This window comes from Odontesthes bonariensis, chromosome 20 (genome assembly GCF_027942865.1).
Source record: "Odontesthes bonariensis isolate fOdoBon6 chromosome 20, fOdoBon6.hap1, whole genome shotgun sequence".
In the NCBI taxonomy this organism is placed as follows: domain Eukaryota; kingdom Metazoa; phylum Chordata; class Actinopteri; order Atheriniformes; family Atherinopsidae; genus Odontesthes; species Odontesthes bonariensis.
Window position 1 is genome coordinate 7688267 of NC_134525.1, and position 18577 is coordinate 7706843.

The following is an 18577-nucleotide window of genomic DNA, read 5'->3' on the forward strand; positions in this document are numbered from 1 at the left end:
CGCGCATCTCCTCTTTAAACGCCAATGGCTCTGTGTGCGGGACTCCGCGCGTGCCCCCACCCCGCAGAGTGAATGGACATTAATTAAAAAAATGTTTATTAAAAATAAATTAAGAGCTGGCACTTTTATATTTAACTACCAAGAAATCTAAAGTGATAAAATACTCATATACAACCACAAAGAAACTCTGGCACTCCAATTTCCATAAGTCTGTAATGTTTGCGATTCTCATCGATCTGTTTTAAGTGTCTTCAAGTCTACTCATGTCGCCATTTTTAAGCGCCAGTGGTGTTATACAGCTGCTGGTGCAGCATCTCCATAACCTATAATAACCTATTGCAGAGAATTGCAATAAACTCGCTTTGATGGTTTTGAGAAACTAAGCAACTTATATAATAGATTTAGATGTTATGATCCTACAGAGACACTGGAATAGCACTCAGAGAAGAGAATGATCGAAATGAAAGTTGACACATGAGTGGCTGTTATATATATATATATATATATATATATAAAAATATGTATTGAAGTTATTATCCAGACTATGCAGAAGTAGCAATAAAGTGTAAAAACTGAGGGAAAATGTGCTTAAAATAATATTCAACCAGTTTGAAGCTGACAGACGGAGGCAGAAAAAAAGCTTAATTCTGCATTAAAGCTTGCGTGTTGTCAGTGTTTTATGATACAAATCAAGCGTCCCTTCACGGGCTTGTTCAATTAATTACACCTGCAAGAGGTGCTGTACAATCACTATTAAACAAGAGAGGAAATTACTTACTTTGATTTGTTCTGAGATGTACTTTAAGTTAATTAATATGCTACACTCCAGTTTGACTCACTATATTTGCAGGTTTGCAACCGAATGTGCTGCACTGTTAATTAAAGTCAGGTGGCGGCTGGGTGAAGTCAATTACCTTGGAGTCTCAAGTGCATATCTGCAGTGTTGCTTCATGTAACCGACAGAGCACAGCGGACAAGGGGGAAAAAAAGCATGTTCTTCAAAAACATGGCCTCAAAGGAAATAAGACACTTTCAGATACTCTAAAATGATCTATCATTCTGTTGTTTTGTGAAAAAAATGCAGTTTTGTAATTGCCTTTTTCGAACAAGTTGCCTTGCCAGTTTCAGTTTTCTGGTAATTTGCAAGTGCAACTTTTAACAGTCCCCAGATGAATAGCTACTGCTGTGCTGTGTTGAGTATGTGGAGGAAACAAAAACAACATAATACTTTGTTTTCTACATGAGAAAAGGTGGTTTCTATGTTTTCCACAACGTCTGTGCTAAAAGATGCTACAGCTATGCTAATAGCGTTTGGAGGCCAAAGCTGCCGTCACTCGTCGGTTTGTTTGGACGCCATCTTGTAGGCCTACTCTCTGTCTTTTGTTTACACTGAGCCTGGGTCAGAGTAAATAGTTAAAAAGATAGCCTATTGTCTTTTTCTTCAGCTCGTGTCCTGGGCCATGGAAGAAACGCAATGAGGCAAGGAGAGGTGGTCGGAAAAAAGTTGTTACAAGTCATCCTGAGGAATACAGTTCATGACATGGTCATGTGTCAGTGACATTAAAATGGTGATAGTGCATGGCACAAATATACTATGATGTCAGTTTTTATTTCTAACCCTAAGCAAATGATTATATTACCTAACCCAACCAGGAAGTGAAAATGCGTTGTCATAATGTGTTGTTACGGTGATATGTCACCAAGTCAGTCAGCAGAATGCCGTCCATAAATGAGGCTGGGTAACCATGATCATTTCCTAACCCTAACTGAGTAATGTTACACAAAAGCGTTGTTGTGTTCTCAACTGAACATAACTCAGCAGTGAAAAACTGTTTTCCTTTCTGGGTGTTGAACTCGCACACGTTGAAGGCACTGTGGTTGTAAAAAAGGGTCGGCCTATCAAGAAACGATGTGTCTAGTTGTTATTAATCATATGCAGTCTTAAAGTCTGATTTGTGATGCATGATGGTAAATTTAGTATGTAAATTTGCTACTGACGCAATTATAAAACATTTAATAATGTGTGAAATCTTGCATTTTAACAAAATGTGCAAAAATGCCACAGAAAAAAACAAAAATAAAACCCATAAAACATTATGGGACAAGTTTTGATATATGAAGACAAATGAAAGCCACCGAATGTTTGCAACACTTTCCGCTTCTGGCTCCAAAGCACATTCAGCCCTCTTTAGCAACTCAGTCTGTGCTTACCATCAAGAGAATGATGTATGAATCTGAAACAGCTTCTCAACAGCCACTCAATCAGCGCCAAACTAATGACGGCCACTTTCGACCAAAGCCCTATTGGCTCATGACAGATGCTGTGTGGTCGAGCCGCAGTAGCCAAAAACACAATAACCGCCTCTCAGTGGTTGTGTTACAGAGTGAGTGCAAGAACTTCATGTCTCTGATGTTGACAAATGGACAACAGACACCAGTGATGAATTCTCCCAGGAGTGGCCTGTTTAAATACACATTCCTGCAAAGTTGGGAATTAACTGAATGACGGTGCCAACCAGCCCAAACGAATAACGCATCCACTCACTTCCGCCTCATCATTTCAGCAGCAATGACAAACTATCAGCCAACCTTCTGAAATGAAAGCGCTTTTGCCAAATTAATAACTTTAATGTAATCAGTACTCCTCCCAATCTTAAAATGCTAAACGTTTACTCATCATTTTGGCACTGACATCAGCTCTGGAAAGAAAATGATGTTTAATGGATGAATAATTGCATCAGTTGAAATTATTGCCATTGTTTCAGTGGTATCTTAAAGTAACCCTCCAACATTTAAATCTGGCATGTGTATATAGGCTGCCTCAATGCACCCAAGAGATTACCCGACTAACTCACTAGATCTTTGGTGCTTATGACATGACGTGCATGCATTCAAATAGCCCTAATGGGCAAGGGGATTAAAGGAAAATAGATAAGGAAAAACAAGAGGAGAGGAAGCTTTAAAAAAAAAAAAGAGGATGAGGTGTAGAGAAAACGAAGTTCTGATGGTCTGATAAGATTGAAGTAAACTTCAATATTTCTTTCCTCAGTTGAATTTAGACGCAGCAACCAAAGCAAAGTCTGTTTCTTGCGAAAGGAAAACAGCTGTTTCCTCATGTGCTTTAGCTTTACAGCCTATTTTAAATGAGATATTTGGAGAACTAAAGTTTTAAATCTCTGTCAACACCGCTGAGCGTGAGAGGGATCATGCATATTATAAGGAAATCTGGTGTTTTTTTTTGATAAAGTCTGTTGTCAGAACCCTCGCACACAGGCAGGGTGGGGCAGTGTGTGTAAAGCTGAAATATTGCCACTTCATGATGCTAAAGATAATGATTCCAACTGTGTTTTTTGCACCCATGTGCTGAGGATATGGTCCCTAGTTGATTTCAAGTTCATCCAGGCACATATCAACATCCATCCATCCATTTGTGAAAAAAGAAATGGAATAAAAAAGTATTTATCCGAGTTATAACCAGCTCCGCTCTCCCAGAACATATTCTGTCATATATGCCTGAAGCAATCTATCAGTGTTTTGTTTTTTGTTTTTTTTCTTCAACGCAGCTCAGTCCTCAGTGTGTTGATTATAACAGAAGTATAATGGAATGGTTCAGAAACAAACGTTGTTCAGCACTATATTACACCATGACTTGCTTTGAATAATAGGATAACAGAAGTATCAGCTGCTGGGTTTGAAATTTGATTAGCAGATATCTCATATAAGATATGGAGGAGCGGGCGCATTCACAAAATAAGACAAATATCATCCCAGAGAGCAGTTTGCAATACTAAGTGACTACTCTGGCGTATCACTCGGCTACCCAGCAGGTGGTAGATTATAGGACTGTGTGCCTCGGTTTTTCACTCTTATTTGTCTGACACACAATGGCAAGTATCAGAATATTGGAAACAAGCAATTCTTTTTCCATCTGTCCCCCTCTACCCTCTCCCTGTGAACAGTCCACATGCTCTCTTTAGACAAATATTGCTTGGCACCATCATTGTAAACAACAGGGGATGGTTTAGGATGCAGTCGCTCCTTTTGTCGACATACAGCACTTTTTTTATTCTTTTTTTTTTTGCCAGGCATGACTCATCAGCCGTCACACAATTCAGCTGTGAAATGTCAACAGAGCCCAATTCCACAGTCATGCCTCTGATTCCAGCTGGTAGAGGATATTGTCTGTCGTGCTGTAAAGGTTTTCAGTTTTTTTCCTAATTAGCATACTCTCTGTGTGCAGTGTCTTTTCTTTACAGGAAAATAAGTCTCAGACTTCCAATAGATGGTATCATCTGGGTCATTTTTTCTAATAAGTTTTTCAATTTTTTTATCTTTCGGTTGCACAGTCATGGACATGATCTCAAATTAATCTCTTTTGAAGAATCAGATTATCATAATAAACTATCAAGAGATATTGAACAAGGACATCATGAAGAAAGGTTTTCATAAAGTGAAAGTATAAAACTCACCCTTCAGTAACATTTGATTGTAGTACACATTTATAATTTAGCTTTTATGTATCCTTCTGCTGCAGATCCGTCCTTAGAATGTTCAGCTGCTTTATGTAAGCTATCCTTTGGCTGGAAGAGCCAATTCTAAGTGTCTGTGAGACTATTATATCGAGTTTAGAAGTTTGCTGCAATCCTTTTGATAATGTCAGATTTCTGCTCTCTCTAAACATTTTTACCGAGAGTTGGGTTTGGACTCAGCCCATGTTATTATTTGATGCTGTTAGATGTGAGCTTAAGGTTGCTGCCCTGGTAAATAATCCACAACATTCAATGAAAACCTAGTTTTCCAACGCAGAGTTGCATATTTCACTTAAAAATGCCTTGGTAAACTTCGGATTTCATCATGCTTTTGCAATTCTCTGCAACTCGGGCATCAAAGAAGACCCACAACATGATGGAACCTACACCGTGTTTTATAGTATTGAGCTATGGTCATCATCAAAAAAAACCCCAACGCTCTAGATTCCCAAATTATCCATTCAAGTTTTGCCAATATTAGTCCTGCTTTTAGTGCCTTTCATTCCATAGAGGTGCCCTGGTCCTCATCCATGAAGCTCTACATGGTTCAGTTTACAATGTGTGATACAGGCTGGAGCCACCACCCCAGAGTTCTTCCAGCCTGAAGCTCTTTAAATGTCACTCATTCTGCATCAACCTCCGCAGGCTTCCTTCTACCAATTCTCTTACTCAGTTTTATCACTGAAATACTCCATTACGTCACAATTTGTTGAAAAGGACTGTCAAGATCTTTAGCACGTGCCTTGCTGCCTCTGGGATTGTTATGTTAGTTGATAAAAGCATTTCTGATGCTCTCGCAGTTCTCTTGTCTTCACTACTAGGACAAAAGAAACTGGAAGCAATCAGCTTGTAATGCAGAAATTAAGTTTGAGGAACCGATTTTAAATGAACAAACAGGGTATCAAACATTTGGCCTTATGTAGAAATCTTTCCTAAGTTTTCTTTTTTTTTTTTTTTTTTTTTACAAGCTAACATCTTTTTTTATAGGAGTTGTTCAAAAACTGCATATTTTTAAAAAGATTACACAAAATGTGTTGTGATTTGTGTTTTACCAATAGCCCCAACCAGGACTGCATGCCCTACAGCCTGGGTTTCTGTGCTTTTAACAGTGTTTAACTCACTGCTCACCTCTAAATCCTGTTTTTTCCTCCAAGAGCTACTGAATGCTAATGACACATTCTTAAAAACGCCGCATGGACATCATCTTGTTCTCGAAAGGCTCCATTGTCATGACAACAGCAGCTGATATAAGCATTAAATGGGGTTTGCTCAGGATTGCTGTGAATCAGTGCTTTTATTTTGCATCTCATAATATGCTTCAAAAACTGACCTGATAATAGCTTCCTGAAATTATCTTCAAGCCCATCTGAGGCAGGACAAAAAAACAAAACAAAACAGTTGAAAATTTTAGCAATGAACAAAAAGGCTTAGTGCGCAGATCAAACATACTCTGGTTAGTTTAAAGTCATCATAGAAACTGAGATTGATGACACCATCTCACATGCACTTTGTGGGACGATAACTAGCTGAAGTAGCAGCACATCACCTCTTCCAGCACTTACACTTCCTGCTGCACGTCAAATAATAATACACTTCCAAACAGCAGCTGCTCACACATTCAGAGCCAAGCTAAAAGGCCAGCATATGACTAACATATTTCAGAACCAGGGGAGAGGACAGCTCCCGATACTGATCCAGGCACCATCAAAAGTCTAACTGTGCTGAAATGGATTTCAGCACTGCTAAATGGACAGCTCCAGCAGAGCATTTCACCGCCACATCCAGAACTCCTTTCACCGGAAAGTGGGAACCCAGAGAGAAAAGTACCGACACAATTGCGGGGAAGATGGTGAGTGCAGAAGCCACGAGGAAATGATCTTGAATAGGCCTCAAATGTCATCAGGGTCCTATCATTAGAATCAATTGATGCAACTGGAAAGGATTGATTCTTGTATGGCAATTTCTTCATAATAACACATCATTACTTGCAATTGCAGCATTGAAGGAGTACACTTTACATGTTTTTTAAGGTGATGAGAGTAACATAGTTTAATACAGACCTGTGCCCCTGTTCTACACAAAATGTAAAGTGGGAATGTTTTCAAAGATAGATCTTATCTCCCAACTAAGAATTCTTGGAACAAATCTTTTCCAAGAATTTAGCCTTGAAGTTTTCCTGTCTATTCCAGGTATTTAAGATACTGGTCGTAAATCTGGGCCAAAGCAGGAAAAGCATGATGGATTATGTTTAGCATGCATTAAATCTTATATCCGTTATTAGGTTTTTGACAATTCAGGGTTTTCTTAAGGTGGCCTTTAAAATCTAATGTTGTGCGATAAAGGTTTAAACAAACATAAATTAGAAACATGAAATAAGAGCGTTAAGGCTTTTGTGTTTTTTTTTTTTAATTTAACCAAAGCAATCCTGATCCAAACCAAAACTTGCACATTTACACACGCTCCAAATCCCCATCATTTTAAAACTAATTTAGCCTGGTAGTTTCTGTGTAGTATCGGTAACAGACAGACGGCTCGGCTTTGCCTTGAGGAGGAACAACATGCACATCAAAGCTGCACTGTTTTCATTTGAACTCATTGTGAATCTGTGTTGGGTGGAGGAGAGATGACAGCATTGAGCAAAAACCTGTAATTTTATCTTTGTTATCAAGACAGAACATCTTGTTCTTAATGAGACAAAAGCTGAGCACCCAGAGGAAAGCTAAGACTTGAGAACAAAAGAAAGTGACCCCCTTGACTGGTTGTGCTGTCCTTACTCACATCAGTTTGCCGTTACTTTCCGATAAAGCTGCATCCAAGACCTCTTTTACCTACAAAAAGTACATTTGAATTTATGTTTAACATGGTATTCCTACTAAATTTGACAAAAGAAATTTGGCAATTTTGTTGAATCACTTTCTACCTAAAAACAAAACAAAAAAGTTTCCAACCTTTTTACAGGGATTGTTATGAGCGATCAGATGTTAACAGTTGTGCCAAATCAGAACAAATGTCATCTCATGGCTAAGACTTGAAACTTGAAAGATACAGTCCAATTAATTGTAATCAAATTATTATCCAATAAAACCGTGACGATTATCGTGACGATAGGTCACACAAACGGAGAGAATCTACAACCCAGTTGCTGCTATTTTGAAACATTTCCCGCATTCTGGCAGTGCGCTCTATTAAAGCAATAAAGAGCAGCCTCCCAGACTGTGCGGTTCAGCAGTTTTGTTCTTCTGTCTGAATGAAAAATAGTATTGCGACACCAAATAGTGTAAACAATTACTTACCTTCATGGAAGCATTAAGATAACGCTCAGTTTTGCCAAAATGACTCATGGACCTCACAGTTAAGGGTGACCAATGCTAAAACAGGACAATATTATGACTATTTATGGCCTTAAAGTGCAGTTAGTAAAGTCATGGCTCAGATAAATAAATGAAAACATAAATACAGCACACGTACAAAAAAAAAAAAATAAAAAAAACTGTTGGGAACTAATTTATATTAACCACTGCTGCACTGGTTTAGCCGGAGCTGCTGCCTATGTTGCTGTCTCAGTCTCTAGACCATGATAAATCACAAGTTGAGAGAACATTTGTCACAGTGGGCCACATGTCCTTTCATCACACCAGGTCTCTCTCTTTTTTTCCTCCCCACACTCGGTCTCACTCTCCCAATCGTCTCTCTTCCCTTCAACCTCCATGGTAGTTTCATTCCTCACTGAAAAGCTTTGTTGTGAATCTATCACTGCCCGAGCTTCTGTGCTGCGTTAGCTATGCCCTTGGGTTTCTAATAGTGCCAGTAGTGTACGGTGGTGGTGGGGTAGAAGCTGAGCTCGGTGGGGTGCTCTTTAAACTAGCTAAAAGGAAAATAGTCGGTTAGACAGAACGGTTTTTCACAGGTAGGTATACGGTGGAAAAGTGGAACTCTGAATACAGAGTCATTATGGATATGTGCATATGAACTACTACATAACATATTATATACAAAAACCAAGTCAAAATGCAGTATGCAAACTAAGTACAGCCATGATACTACAGCTTGTAGAACCACCTTTAGCAGCAATAACCTGAAGTAATCATTTTCTGTATGATGTTATCAGTCTCTCACATCATTGTGGAAATTTGACCCACTCTTCTTTACAACATTGTTTCCGTGCCCACATTTCCGCCACAGCATTTCAATCAGAATGAGGTCTGAACCATTGCAACACCTCGATCCTTTTCTTTCTCAGACATTCTGCTGTAGATCTGCTGCTGTGTTTGGGATCATTGTCCTGTTGATGAGTCAGTTTCAGCCGAGCTTTAGCTGTCAGACAGACGGCCTCACATCTAACTCTAGAATACTTTGGTATCCAGAGGAGTTCATGGTGGACTCAATGACTGCAAGGTGCCCAGGTCCTGTGGCTGCAGAACAAGCCCAGATCATCAGCCCTCCACCACCGTGCTTTATAGTTACTATGAGGTGTTTGTGCTGATAGTCTGAGACCTTTCTGTTTGCATCCCAAAGGGAAGAGTCACGCATTACATCACGGATTACATCTATGCATTTAGCAGACACTTTGATCCAAAGCGATTTACAAGACAAAATGAGAATTAACCATCGAGTATATTTTACAGAACAATTTGGAATAAACAATTATGTCTTTAGTTCAAATCAGTTCTACATGTCTAAGTAAAAAAAAAAATAGCGATTTTGTCTAAAGCGTTGAAGATGAAACTAATGAGCCAAGACAATGAGCTGATTTATTGAGTAATTATTGACATAAAGGTACTCCAGCAAGGCAGCTTACACCCATGGAGTATTCCTTTGTATGCGGATGGTTTGAAGGATTAAAGGTGAGATAGCTATGAAGGGGATGCTCCCTCAAAGCAGGAAATAAAATAACTCATTAAAACTTCTCGTCTCCGAAGACAAAAGAAAAGCAGCTGGATTGGGAGGGAGGACGACTCTGACAAAGATAAACCAAATAACCTCAGCGGTGGAGATTCATGTCAAAAATCACCCCTTTCATCGAGCTTTTTTGATTCAATATCAAATCCCTCTGCATAGCAATAATGACGTGGAATTTAATAACAAAAACTTCACCTTAAAAGAGTTGATAAAGAAAAAAAAGTGCCGATGGTGAGGTATTTGTGTGTACAGACGCATTTCAAAATTGCATGTTTTAATGGAGCAATCTATACCGAAGATGTTAAGTTACAGACGTATTGACCCAGAACTGAATACAAGAAAAGATGAATGCACACAGGGAGAGCCACTGAAAACCAATTTGAAGTTTGGAAGAGAAATAACACTTTAACGACTTGTTGTGATAAGATTACACTGAAATATGAAAAGCAACGTCCATTCAAGATTTGTAAATGTGGATCTGAGTGTCTCTGATGTTTTTAAAGTGTAGAGATTTTGTACTGTCGACTTTACAGATGTGTGAAAAATTGCAAACACGACTGCAGACAGACAGATGCAGAGGCTCATTACAAAGAGCGTTAAATGTGTTAGAAAACAAATGTTGAGGAATTCCACAGAAAAAAAAAGAAGAAGAAAAGAAGACTGATAGAGCTGAGGGGTTGGTGTTTCCTCTAAGTTTAAAGTTTTTTTTTGTATTGGTTATTCATTACCACTTGTTTAACTGTGGCTACAGACTGCTGGGAAGGATGTGTGTGAAGTCATTTCTGCTTTGATGGGTAATTGCTGAACAGTTTCACAGCATAATTGAACATAATAACCTGTTTTGTTTGCAGCAGGAGAAATCACAGGGGAGGTGGTAAAAGGGGGGAGAATCCTGAATGCCAGGAGCCAGCTTTCTGTCTGTCTCCCTCTTTCTCCGTGTCTTTTACAGTATTAATTTTCCTATCAAGCGACAGACCAGCGACTGGATTGCCTGAGGTGTCTGACTTGACCTTCAATTGTTCCCCAGCAAGAGACAGTAGCCGCAGAGGAATTTCCGATTGGCCGGGGCAAAACCTTCCTAACTAATTTACTCGGAACGTATTCATGAGTAAATGCACTGTGCGACAAATATCAGGCCTGGCAGGCAGAGCTGAGTGCATGCAGTGGAGGACGAGTCTGTTAAGGACAGGCGTAAAGTCTGGCTTTAGGAGGAAAACGAACAAAGGAAAAAAGATAACGGAATAGGAAAAAAAGAAAACCTCCTGTAGCTGGTACACTGTTATCCAGGTTATATACTGTACATGCTGTGAAAAAGTCTTCAGCCACCCCTCACTTATTTGTACATTGCCAGGAAAACTATGAAACAGGTGGAAACATAGATGTAAATGCAGTATATGAAGCCAAAACAGAGTTTGTACAATTCTAATGAGCTTCAAGTCCATATTTGGTCTGAGCTCCTTTATTCTCCAACAGAGCCTGAACCCTCTTAGACAAACATTTCTTTAATCAGTCCTCAGGAATAGTTCTCCAGGCTTCTTGAAAGGACATCCCAAAGCTCTTCTTTGGATGTGGGCTGCCTTTTGTTCCGTTCTCTGCCAACATAACCCCGCACTGCTTCAGTAATGTTGAGGTCCGGACTCTGGGGAGGATTCATCCCTCCATCAGACCTGCTGCCGCTGATTTTCAGCCCACTTCTTGGTCCTTTGGCACAGCTCAGCCTTTTCTCCCTGTTTCCCTTCCTTAAGAACGGCTTCTTGACAGCCACCCTTCCATGGAGCCCATTTCTGATGAGGCTTGGGCCAACAGTAGATGGATCAGCTGAAGGTCCAGATGCATCTCTCAGCTCCTGTGTCAGGTCTTTGCTGGATTTCTTCCTCTTTCTTAAGGACATCCCTTTCAGATCCTGTTCATCTGCTGGAGATAGTTCTTTAGGCCTGACACTTCTTCTTTTGTCCTCCACTTGTCCAGTTTCCTCAAATATTTTAAGGACACACTGCACACCATGCTGAGATATGCCAAGTTTTCATCGAATAGCTCTTTGGGAATCACCTTGTTAGTGCAAAAATACTATTTCATGTCTGTCAAACTGAGTTATCTTTGGCTTTTTTAAATAGATTTCACAAAAGAAATTTGTCCAAAATGCATTTGATGTTGTTTTTGACAGGCTGCTACTAAACAAGTGCCAAATTGATACAATTTAAAATTGTGTCTTTGCTGAGGTGCCTTTTTTCTTTATAATTCAAAGGTCAGTGTTGAGTCGCTTAACAAACACACAAATAAGAATAAAAAGGTACAAAGAGTGGACTAAAACGAGTTAAAAAGTAGCCAATTTGCACCTGTAGAAAAATCTGGGCAGAAATTTCAATTACGAAAAAGTCACTTTGTGGTCCCACATATTCTGTAGAGTAAAGCTATACAAAATGTCGGTAAGATGGATGAAGCACTGCTTCTGCTTTACAACCTTTTCCTCAATCCAAAATACAGTGGACTTTCATTCATTACATCTTTCTGTGCCACTGGGAAACTGAATTTATGAACGAAGTATTTGAGCAGAACAGTTTACAGCTCAAGAGTAAAAACACAACATGGGGAACTCGCCGAGAAAACGCTTACAAAGTCCTTTCAAAGCAGTTCATTCTCTATTTGAACAGTCTCCTCTTCTCTGTGACGGCTTTTCAAGACTTTAGAATCTGGTTGCAACGACTTGACAGTAGTGATGTCTGTACTTGGCTCAAAAACAGGAAAAGTGTTTATTTATGGAGCAAATTTGTAAAAGAGCACATGTGGTCTTCTTTTACTGATGTGACCAGGTCGGAAATTCAGCATTTCAGGATTCTGTCATTGTATGTGGTGTTCCCATGATCTTTCTGCACCTTCAAAGATGTAAATGTTAGGTCAACTTACAGCGTGCATAGCTTTCTTTTTGTCGCTTTTTGTCCAAAAGCAAGCTTGATAGGCTGCAACCTTGGGATCCTCAGCAGGACAAAGCAGGAAAAGAGAATGGAAAGCATGAATGGGATCAAAGAGCTTCTCTGAAATGCAGGTTTGAGAGCAACAGTAGCAGGAAAAATCAAATATACTATGATGCATAAAAAAGCATGTCACAAAGCTGTACAAAGAGGTCAAAAAAAGAACAGAAAGTCAAATGTAATCCCTCAAACAACAAGCACTTTTGGCAAAAGATCAGTTCCTCAAAGGTGAAGGTGAATATGTTTTGTGTCCAAACTTCATTTTTCGTGTTTCATTTTTAAAACATTACGTCATTGTCGCTTTACTTCAGGAAAACAAAACAGAGCTCATGTTCATTGAGTTCACTGTTCATTCACAGTATTCATGTTGCTAAAGATGTAAAAATAAGACAAATAAGATAAATAAGCTATTCTTTCCACAACAGAAGCAGGCAGAGTGAAATAAGGTCTCTTTTTATGTTTAGAAAGAAAGAAAAGCATGAGTAATGACCTTCAGCTTGCACTTGGGTGGCTTGTAAATTGTAAGCAAGAATGAAAATCAGCAGCTCTCAGTTGAAGGTCATGTTTCTGCATCAGAAAAGGGTAGCTCTGTTGTTAGGGAGAGTTGATTCATCAGGTGTTGGAGCAGGTGACTGGCAGGTGAATGCCTGCCACAATGGTGAGACGGTTCTATGGTCCCATACAGCCACGAGTTGTGGGCAGAGAATGAAAGAACTGAGCTGCATATACAAGCATTGGAAATGAGCTTCCTCTGAGGGGCGTCTGAATAGGATCAACCTTAGAAGCTTAAAGGTGCCATGGCATGAAAATAAATGGAGGCTTTTATTTATTTTTATAGGCTTTAGTGGTCCCCTAATACTGTATCTGAGTTTTTTTTCCCCAAAATTCTGCCTTGGAGCAGAATTACAGCCAGTCCCAAAAGTGAGCTTTCCTTAGGATCCTCAGAATGGGCTGTTTAGGGTCTGCAGCTTTAAATGCAAATTAGGAGGAGAAATGCGGGGCAAAGATTGCTCTGGTTTGCAAAGATGCACGTAGCGCTAGTCATTTCAATCAGGGGAAAGGCAGATATCGTGCGCGCCATAACACCAACAGCAGGACGGCTATCAAAACAACAAATAAGTACACAACACTCGTGTTACAGTAAATGAGGTGTCCCCTCACATACCTCATGCTATTTACTGTTACATTAGCGACAGTGACCGAGCTATTAGCTGCAAAGCTAACGACACAGACAGACTGACCGTTTTGACTCTGGAACCATGAATGAATCATTATCCTGATGAAATGCACTGAATTTGCAGATTCATTCTTCTTCAGGAAGCTTGAAGTATGGGGTTTTGGTCTAAAATGAGCGAGCTAACCATCTCATGGGCATGCAAACACCTCCAACAGCCCAGTTGGCAGAGATAAGTGCTTGCAGATGCTATTAGCTGCATAGCTAACGATACAAACCCTTTCTTGTGGTCATAAGCTATGTAACTATACTGTACATACCGGAAAGCAACACAATTATAGAGCGTTAAATTACTTACTCTCGGAAATGAGATCCTTCCCCAAGTAAGGGGGCGAATGGAGCAGAAGATTGACAGGCGGATCTGTGCTGTGTCTGCAGTGATGCGGGCTCTGCACCGGCCCGTCGTGGTGAAGAAGGAGCTGAGCCAGAAGGCGAAGCTCTCGATTTACCGGTCAATCTATGTTCCTACCCTCACCTATGGTCACGAGCTGTGGGTAGTGACCGAGAGAACGAGATCGCGAATACAAGCGGCCAAAATGAGTTTCCTCCGCAGGGTGTCTGGGCTCTCCCTTGGGCTCTGTATTAGCCCAAGTTCTGGAAACATTCGTCGGTGAAATGTTTGGTGCACACACACACAAATCTCTTCGGTTCTGTCGTCCCTTTCCCAGAAAAAACTAAGTCTGTCCACTGGCTCTTTAGAGGTTCTGATGCAGGAGCTCTAAACAGATTTTTTACATCCATGTACAGCGCAATGAGCTGGCAAAAGAGCTGTGGGCGGGGGGAGGCAGTTTATTGGCTCTGGGTGGAAACAACCACGTCATAAGAGGCGCTACGTCATAAGAGGCAGCTTTCCCGATCAGGCCATCTGCATGGTCACATTACCAAAGGCGGAGAATAATTTTCATTGCATGGTTTAAGTCTATCGTCATTTGTAGCCACTGGGAGACCGCAGGCAGGCTAGGGGAACTCATATTAATGTTAAACAACCTTAAAAAGTGATAATTTCATGCCATGGCTCCTTTAATAAGGAAGAGGCTAAGTTATTTGGGAGGGACTGAGAGTACCGAGGGTAGAGGAGTTGCTCCTTAACATTTAAGGAATCTAAACATTTGGTACTGGTATCTATCTGGGTGCTTCCCAGTTAAGGAATTTTGAGCATCACTGAGTAAAAAGGGATTGCTTTGGCATACAGCTAGAAGAGATGGAAGTGGTGGCCACAATGAGGGAGATCTGGACAGCTTTGTTTGGGCTGCTACCCCACAACCTGCACCCTGATAAGTCTCAGAAAATGGCTGGATGGACTGATGGATGAATGAGTTGGTAATCTGCTTCCAATTGAATTCATGGCAGAGCAACAATTAAATTGAATAATTTTTTTTTGCATCCCAGTCTTCGCTGCGTGTGTCTGGCCTTTTGACAGAATAGCACAGTACACTTCACACATCAAAGTCTGGCAGGTGTGAGCGTTCATGGGGGGGGGGGGGGGTTGGGGGAATGATAGTAATAAATCAGAAAGTAATATTTGAAACAAAAGTGACAACTTTAGCTGCATTTGGATGGCTCTGTCTGCCGTGTGCTGAGAATGACATTCTGGAAATACCAATGCACAGCACATGTCAGCAAGCAAGTTCTACTTCTGGAGGGAAATGACTGTCAAATCAAAGCCAAATCAAAACAGTGCATGGTCGACTGATCAAAGTGTCAATGAGGACCTGTGAGACTGCCGTTTCCTGCTGAGCAGATATACAAGATGTTGGTTTGAAGACGCCACTATCTGGGGAGGACAGATAAGCCCACAGATACAGTAAATGCTTCACATCGACAACACAGGCTAATGGCTAGGGAGAGGATGGAAAAGATTATGCTGTCCATATGTATCATCCATTGTATGAAGGGCTCAGATTTGAAGCTGCTGTGTACACTCTGTCTAGCTATTTCTCTCTTTTATTATTCCAAACATTGAGCGAAAAATTTGAACCTCTCTGTATATCCTGTTTTGGCATCAGTTCCAGTGACGGATTTAACCTTCAAATATATGTGGATTTAATGGTTCATCTAATAGGGATTTTGCAATGTCAAAGACAGTTAGGCAGTTAGGAGAAGATTTGAAGTGTTTTAAGCACAGATATACAACTAAAGAACACCTTTTCCTGGCATACAGTTTGCATTGATTACTGAACCAGTCAAATACCTTAAGGCAAAAGACCCTGGAGTCAGAAAGTCCATCTTCTGAAAGAAATGTGATTTTTGTTGATGGTGAGATGAGTAAAATTACTACAAATGGATGCAAAACATTCCAAGAGGCTGCACTCAACCACAGGGATTCAAAAATAATGAACCACATTTGTAGCAATGGGATGAAAGTACCAAGAAGTGCAAACTAGCCATGAAAAGAAACACGATGACTACAGAGGCTCTAAAGTGACACAATGGATGGAAGAGATCTGCCAGTTACAGCAGCTGATTTTGAACAAAACTGGAGGAAATGGACGTTTTTCAAAGACATGGACAGTGTTTACTCAGCTGCATAAGAATTTCTGCCGCTTCTTTCTTTGCCTTTCTTTTTTCTGGTTTTGCTGTTTCTACCACACGTTAATAAACGAAACTAGATAAAGAATAAAAGAAGAAAAAAGTGACACAACGGTACAAAAACAGGTAGAAAAAGATACAAAAAACCCACAAAGAATTCAAGACAACCAGATATGGTCAAACAATTCTAAAACTTGAGACAAAATCAACTACAAAGAACTGCAAACTGAGCAAAAAGTGACTAAAGATGACCACAAAGTACTCACAATAACACCAGACCCTCAAAATAAGGAAACAAGGGAACAAATACAGGGTATAGCTGTAAAGTTAAAACTATGAGACAAATGATGAATCTGTTAAACAAGAAAGACTACAAATAGATTTAAATTGACTTCAAAGTAACTGAAAAACATATGCTCAAAAATTATGAAACAACTTTGAAACTATAAAGCCATGCAAACTGATCACAAAGTTACCCAAAATGAAAGCACTCTAAAACTACCCCAGGAGCTCAAAATGATGAAATAAAGACAACAAAAAAAAATGACAAAATGACCACATGTGCTAAAAAATTCTGAAACAATGGGGCAAAAAACAACAAAGAAATGGAAACTGTATATGAAGAGACTCAAATAGACCAAATAAATGAAAAGAAATGGTTAAAAAAATATATATATATATTTCTGATTCACATGCCAAGAGTTTGTATTACGTGTTTCTTTCGTCTTGGTGTCTGTGGAGTGGTAGGGGCAGGTTAATGCCGACTGTTTCATGCCAACCCTTTGCATCACAAGAGACAAAAATACATGTTCTGGCATACAAGCTAAAAAAACACTCACCCTGAGCCTGGCTGGACAGACTTCTCTGGTGATCGGCCTGACAACAACAACAAAATGCCACTGGGCAGCTGGGATGCTCTAATCAGGGAAAAAAAAATCCTCCTGCAACTGAAGCCAAGTTTGAGGGGGAATAATCTGTCCGAGTTCACAGGTTGATTCAAGGACATGGCTGAAATGGAAAAAACAAAACCCATTCCCTCCCACCCCTTTACATCAGATAGATACAAAGCTGTAGCAGTGGAGCAATAATTAGTTGCAATTGGTGCCAAAAGACAAGGGGGCCTAATGGTGTTGTTGGGAGTTCTCTGCACATCATAGACATAATACCCCCAACACTCAGCTGCAGCTGTGCATTAGTATCGTATGGGGAATAGTTTCTTTGAATAAATAGAGGTAGTGGATGAGCTCCCACATCACTACTGATTCGTCATGTGCACAGTAAAAATACCCTCTATGCGCATTACAGAATAATGTGACAACATATGGCATTCAGCACAACATAATGTCAACATTTAAAAAAAGAAAACTAATATTATGACCTCCATTTCCATCCAGCTAGAGTGACTAACATGAGAAAAAGATCATATCTGTCTGACTTTTTCCATTTAGAAAGGCAGCCTTTAACAATGAAAGCTGCTTCCTGTTATCACCACGGGAGCCTTTACAATCAGCAGCCTCCTGTTACATCCTATCAGTTTGATTCAGCTGGTCTGAGGTCAGAGTCTCATACAGTTTATACAGCTGTTGAATTCTGCTCCTATCTGCTATCGTTAACTCAAACAGAACCAGCATTTCCCGTGACACCATCTCAACTGTTTAATTGGACCTTATTAGAGGAGGACAGCATTCTCCGCACATCAAAGATAGAGAGGTTCCTGAAAGAGTGCATTAAAACAATGACAGTACATTTAGAAAAAGGCTGAACGACTATGGCTTGTTTAGAAAGGTTGCAGGAGAAAGCCTCTTCTCTCTAAAAAGAACATGGCAGCACAAAGCTGCATCTGAACAAACCACAAGACTTCTGGAACAATGTCCTTTGGACAGACCAGACCAAAGTGGAGATGTTTGGTTATAATTCACAGCAGCACGTTTGGAGGAAACCAAACACAGCATATCAGCACAAACACCTCACACCAACTGTCAAGCACGGTGGTGGAGGGCTGATGATCTGGGCTTGTTCTGCAGTAACAGGACCTGGGCACCGTGGAGTCACTGAGTCAAATATGAGGCCATCTGTCCGACAGCTAAATCTTGGCAAACCCGGATCATACAACAGAATGATGATCATCAAATCTACAACAGCTTAGCTAAAAAAGAAAACAAAGTTTTTTTAATTGTCCAGTCAAAGTCCAGACCTCAATCTGAACCAAAATTCCTTAAAGATAATCTGAGAGACTGATAATGCCATGCAGAAAACCGATTATTTCGAGTTATTGCTCCTAAAGGTGGTTCTACAAGCCCAATTCATGAACCTGTCCATCCTTAACCCGACAGACCCAGTCGACTTCCCGCCGATGTCCAGACATCACCAAGATTGGCTAGAGCTGTTCCGGCAGCATAAGGGGAACATGCACAGAT

General features: G+C 40.2%; 1 protein-coding gene across 4 annotated transcripts in view; it reads right to left on the reverse strand.

Annotated features, from left to right (window-relative positions):
* Window positions 1-18577, reverse strand: part of dpp6a (dipeptidyl-peptidase 6a) — a 247212-nt gene that overhangs the window by 127868 nt on the left and 100767 nt on the right. The window lies entirely within an intron of this gene.